Genomic DNA, 6,663 nt, shown 5'->3' on the forward strand with positions numbered 1-6,663 from the left:
CTTAGAAGTGTGTTTTATTCTTTAATTTTTAGTTGATAATGCATTGAAGTGTGCATTGGAATTGTCACAGCTTTGTTCGGTCTGCAAAGTATTCACCGAATCCCTATAAAACAGGCTGAAATTAACCATTCCGTTACACGCCGATGGGTTTGGTATTTTTAGCTTTGTGATGTCCTTGGAGATAGAACTCGCTTTTAAACTGCCTGTCGCGCATTGGCCCCTCTCGCAACTAGAAAAGGCATTTCTTACTCAATTTTGTAAACGGTCTGTTCTTATTCGATTTCGTACATTATAATGACGTTAGTTTTTCTCCTAAAAAAATACTGTCTGGTCCCCCTTTATTGAATATTGTGTACCTATTAACTATAGTATGATCGACAGGCAATTCCACGTAATTCACCTGCCGAGATTGGTTTGTCCATCGAGGTCGATACTAAGCGACCAAAAGGCCAGCGGGCCGACCTCTTTTGTAAACCGAACAAAGGCTAGAGAAAAATCTCCATTTCCAAGTATTTCAGCCAAGTATCTTGTATTCAGCATTTTCCCAGGTGCCACAGCCAGCCCAGAACACGTATGAAGGTTTTGCCACTCTCCTAAATCCAAGCCAAGCTCAGATCTTGAGGGACAGCCTGTAGTAGTCATGAAGGAAAGCACCCACCCTGCAGCTAGAAATCTCTCTGAGGTCAGCAAAGAATGCTTGGAATACATCGCAGCAAAGAATGGGTTACCTAGTGGACACTAGCCTGACTTTAGCTAGAGCTGGGCGATCGCAAAGGAAGTGCCTGAGGGTTTCCCCCTCTTCTCCGCAGCTTTGGCAGTGCGAATTGTAGAGTATCCCGAGCCTGGCGGCATGAGCCAGTGCAATATGCAGACCGCCAGAATCTTGTATGCATTTGCACGCGTCTGGCACAGGAGCTTTCGCGATCGGGTTTTGTTAGAAGCGTGCCAAATCCTCTTCGACTTTGCACGGGTGGTGTGCACACCATCTGAAGTCCGCGGGTGCTATGTAGTCCGAGTAGATTCCGCCCTTGACAATCGCCAGTGGGACACAGAATATGCCCGCCGAAGGACTGTAGAGCCCCGCATGGCCAATCCGTCAGCAAGCTCATTTCCCTCTATGTTCCTTTGACCGGGAACCCAGAACAGGGTGACCTTGAGCGTGCTTTCCAGATTGTTCAGTGCGTTTCTGCACTGTTCCACCAACCTGGAGGATGCCGTCGCTGAGTACAAGGCCTTAATGGCCGCTTGGCTGTCAGGCTCGGATCATGCGGTTTCCAATATCCCCAATACTTGCACTTAAACTGGCGAATGGAAAACCATACGACTCGAATACGCTGTGTGTATTCAAGAAAACCCCCGCACCAGCTTCTGAGATCATCTTTGAACCGCCGGTAAAGAATACTGTGTCGTAGCCTTGCCTTCGTTACAAAGTCCACAACAAAGTTTCTCGTGAAGTCCGTGAGGAATGCCCAGATTTCCTGAGGTACTTCGTCTAGGATGTTACTATGGTCGTATGGCTTCGCTGTCCAGCATACGGACTCACGAAGTCTAACGCCACTGACGCTATAACATATTTAATGTGGAGGCCTAGGGAGAGGAGATGCACGAGCACATTGAAAGCATCTGCCGGACAGAACTGCAGGACCTTAGCATGGATATTATGGAATGGAGATTTATATGTAGAGAAGCTGTTCATAGCCCACCCGATCTTATCTTCGGTAATTACCGATTTGATAGTCTCACAAGGCTGGGGCGGCTGCATACCGTGCAAGCAAGGCTCTGGCCCACAGACCTCCTCGCTAGCGGAAAAGTGCGTCTGAACCAGCAGCTCCTAGGTTTCACCAAAAGATTCCGTCCAGGAGCCTTCCGAGTTTTTATGAAAGGTTGGGCTCCTATGTTCCTTGGGCTAATATCAGTCATTGCGATATCTGTAAATTAAAATAAAGCGTTTTAAATTACAACTTTTATCGAAGCAACGGGTAACGGACTGTGAGGGAGGCAAAGAGGAAATCCTGACATAGCCGGTGGAGCATCTCGGACTACATTTCTTCTAAAGATTTCTGGAGCCAGATCAACTGGTTCAAGGCGCTTCAGAATCCAAAGGAGCATCTCGATGCTTGGGATGAAACGAATTGCCGTCTTTCTCTAAACCTCATAAAAGGACACTATAACAATGGATTCGTATCCTTTCCCTTGGCTAATGCTATCCCCTTTGCCTCTCAACTTTTTTCCCTGCAAGAGTTGCAAGAGATTATCGACAAACACACGAATGTTATCATCTACACCTATGCGCAGTGGCTGAACCAATCGGTCCGAGAAGTTCTTCTGGATGCGTTAAATGATGTACGGCTATCTCAGAATGCACTAAGCGGCTGGCATGAGGTCCAACAAGTCCCGATCCACAAGAATGGTAAATCTCAAAATTATCTCCCTCTCAAAGGCTTGTCCTAGCTATGGAGGATCTCCACCTGCTCCCAGAGAAATGTTTTGCTTACAGGAAACGCAGGTCCACCTCCTCATGTCTCAATAACTTACTACTTCACATCGCCATTGAAAAGAGCCACAAACAACTTGTTCTTGGCCTATCCATGAACATCAGCAAAGCCTACGAGACGGTGGACCTGTCGCTCCTCATAGGAATCATGGCTGACATGCATCTTCTCCTGGCATCATCCTATGGATATGAGACATAATCATACAGGGTAATCATGTCATGATAAACAACGGCACTCCTCAAGGGTGTGCTCTTAGCCCAGTATTTTTCCAACGTTTATACAAGCTCTATTCACAAGAAATGCTCCAGCAAAGTGGAAATTTTCCAATATGTTGATGACTTGTATATTATAGCCTCAGGGGATTCCCGGGAGGATGCAGAAAACATCCTTCGACTATAGGCAGATCTCTTCATAAATCAGTGCAACTTCCTAAAGCTTCCCGTCAACCTGGAGAAGTCATGCACGATTGCTTTTTAACGTTTTCGACTCGATCGATGTTTTCTGGCTCAACATCAACAATTTCTATTTTGAGCATAAAAAGCAGAGCCAGAGAAAACTGAAGATTTCACCCTAGAGAAGCTCTCAAGCTATTTAGAGGGATTGTTAGGCCAATCCTTGACTATTCACCTCCAAATACTTTGAGAAGAAAATCGAATCTCTTACGGCGGTTGCCTTGAGGCGTTGTCTTGGCCTCATGAAGTCTTCTCCAATGCACGTCACTTATACGCCAGCGGGCGAACCTCTTCACTCTTGCAGGAGATCATTACTAGCAGTCAAAGGTACTCTCAATGCCAAAATGTTCAACCCCTCCTTTTATGCCCTCACCAGGTTCAATTACATCACCTCAAACACACAAACGGCTGTTTTCAACAAATTTTAATCTATCCTAGAAAACTCACATGTAGATGTAATCTCCGTCCCGTTCAACCATTAAAGCCCTCATTAATAAAACCTCAGTCAATCGCCTGGCTGCTCGAGGCAATCATGAAATGGGAAAAGCTCGTCTGAAAAAAATTGTTTACTCTGGGTTCCTGAACATAGCGGAAATTCTTACAATGAAATGACGGATGATGCTGCCAAACGAGCAAGAACGACCCGAACCCTGACTCCCCCTCCTTATACTTTTTCTGACGTCTGACAACTGACGCGTAACACCATTCGTTCTGAATGGAACGAACCTTTCAAATTCACTTCCTTAGATAAAGGTAAGTTTTTCTCTCATGTCTTCCATAACATTCCCATCAAGCCCTGATTTCAGGGCATGCCACTCAGCACGGGTGACGTCAAGCCCCTAAACAGAATAGTCTCAAGCTTTCCCTTTTTCTCTCGGCATAGGACTAAGAGATTAAGCGTTACAACTCGCTACTTGAGCTCCTAACGGCGGATGATAAATCGCTCTGGATAAACCTGGCCCGTTTTATAAAAGAAGCTGGAATCAGACTCTAGCTTCGCTCTTCCCTCTCCTGCTCATGTTTTAATGTTCCCTTCATCTCCTATATCTAACCTAACCCTCCCGTTTTTAAGGTTTTGTATAAACCAAAACCTTATTAAAATCAATTCTATGTCTGTCTGTCATACGCACTTTTCTCCAAAATCCACTTTTCCTCCAAAATCATAGTTCCCATCTGTCCACCAAATTTCGTTCGGATCGATTTAGCCGCTTTGGAGAAAAGTGCGTGTGACAGACAGACATGCAAAGGGGGGATTTAACATTTTTTTCCACCGAATATAGTCGTGTAGGGTATCACACGAAAGGTCTTGATTAGCGCTTTTCGAAATTGATACTAGTTTTGGCGTGAATTGCAAAGTGCGTGAGTAACGAGTCAAAATGTACGAACTTAAAGTGAGGCATGACCCATTTTCGGAAACTTCTCCCCTTTTTAAGGCTTTGTGTAAAACACTTATGTGAAATCTAATCCTCGTGAGATGTCTCATTCCAATATCTGCTTAAAGAAAATTACTAATAGTATATTACCAACTTTTAGAATTGACTAAAACCCCCCTTAAGTTCATTGTAGGAGTACTAAATCCTGCACTGACGTAGAGGGTAGTATCCTGCATACGTATGCCAACTTTCATGAAAATCTAACTATTAGTGTCAAAGTATCAATTTCGTCCGAATTAACAGCATCCTATGCCATACAAATAAGATGCTGACATCATAATTAACGAGAATAACTGACGTTCGAGTGAAGTATTAAAATTACACTAATGAAGAATCTACTTCTCCCCAGCTCTTTTTAAGGTTTTGTGTAAACACAAAACCTTATTAAAATCGGTTTGCTATCTGTCTGTCTGTCACACACATTTTTCTCGGAGACGTTTGTAGCGATTGACACCAAAATTTGGTAGAAAGGTGGGAACTGTGAACGCTCACGCATATAGTGAGTTGCGTCCTTTGACGTCAAATTAATATAATAGGTCAAAGCTGTCGCTTCAGTGCAAATTCAAGACTTTGAATGTCAATATCACTTGAAGATGGATATTGTCACATAATATATGCCAATATTGCGTGCTACATACTGATGGGACAATTACGCACTCAAATCTCTTTATAAAAGAAATACACAAAACCTTAAACCTTTCACCCTTAAAGCCTCTAGCTTCCGGTTTCCCGACTTGTTTATACCTGATGTAGGTTAATTTCTTCGCATTTGCTAATAATATTAAACTCAATGCGAAGCGTATGAAGTTGACTATTATCAACACAGTGCTTTCCATCAAATGATTTATTTAACCCGCTTTCTAAAAACTAAAGAGCAATTGATTTTTTAGCTATGTGACACGGAGCTGTCATCCACTCGACGCTCCTCACATCTTTTTCAGCCTTTGTCCCGGTCACAAGCTGAGTTGGCTCGTCGTGACCGGTGCCGCAATTTTATTTTATCAAACCCCTGATCTGGATGTCATTGCGAGTCTTTTAAATCCCCATCCAGCGTATAAAGCCACCGTCGTTTCAGCCTGCCTTTTGGTGGCTTACCATTGACTTCGATGTTCAGCCCAATATTGGCAAGCGAATTCTTGTTAGCGCGAATTACGTGACCACACCATCGAAAACGCCTCACTCGCAATTTTTCCACGATCGGTGCAATCCCATATCGATCGCGGATATCCTCATTTCGGATGTGATCAAAACGTGTGACGCCACTAGTCGAACGTAACATCTTTGTCTCCATTACCGCAAGACGTCGTTCATTGTCTTTTATAGTTGGCCAACACTCAGAACCATAGAGAGCAACAGGGCGGACGACATTGCGGTAAATTTTAGATTTAAGATGTTCGTTGATACGTCGATCACAAAGAACACCAGTTGTGAAACGTCATTTCATCCAGGTTGCGTTAATGCGTGAAGCAATTTCATTACGCAGTTCTCCATTGGCTGATAGCATTGACCCGAGAAATCTAAATAGCTCAGTTCTGGGCAGGTTACTACCATTGACAGAACTGAGCGATTTAAATATCTCGAGTTATGCTCCTCACATAGGGAAACACAAAATCTTTTATACCTGAAGCGTCAAGCTTCCGGTTTCCCGACTTGTACTTTTTTTCTGTTTACACTAGCTTTTGGATGCTATCTCTATTGTTTTTTACTAATATTGTGCTTTTGTTGTATCTTTCTTTTGCTTTTTCTTCTTCCTTTTTGTCATGGCTGTAAAATAAGGAGATCCAACCGATCTCCATTCTGCCCTGTCCTGCATCTTCTAAGATAAACGTTTCTACGAACCACATCATAAGCTGCGTACCAATGGCACTCGCGACCATCGTGGTGTGCGCGGACGACAAGCGCGATCACAGTCGTCCCCTTTGGCTTATGAGCATTTAGCTGTCAAAATGGAATTTAGAGGAAGTAATTATTTAGGAAATACATTATGTAATTGTACGCAATGTTATTTGATGGAATATTCTGTTTGTTCCTCAGCTGATTTAGACATTTCGTCGCAATGTTTTTAAGTGACAACGCGAAGGCGATCAAAAACAGACATAACGCTCGCGGTTAGACGCAAACCTCAAACGGTACGCTTTGCGAGGTTCACGAGCGTTCAGAACTTCCAACTGAACTCAGTTATAAACTTGTCGAAAACTTTGGCATCATAGGCAACAGTTTACCATTCTGTTCCTGTCGGGAGTCATCGCCAGCCGAATCAGTGCGACACAGCATTGCATCGAT

This window comes from Hermetia illucens, chromosome 5 (genome assembly GCF_905115235.1).
Source record: "Hermetia illucens chromosome 5, iHerIll2.2.curated.20191125, whole genome shotgun sequence".
Lineage (NCBI taxonomy): Eukaryota > Metazoa > Arthropoda > Insecta > Diptera > Stratiomyidae > Hermetia > Hermetia illucens.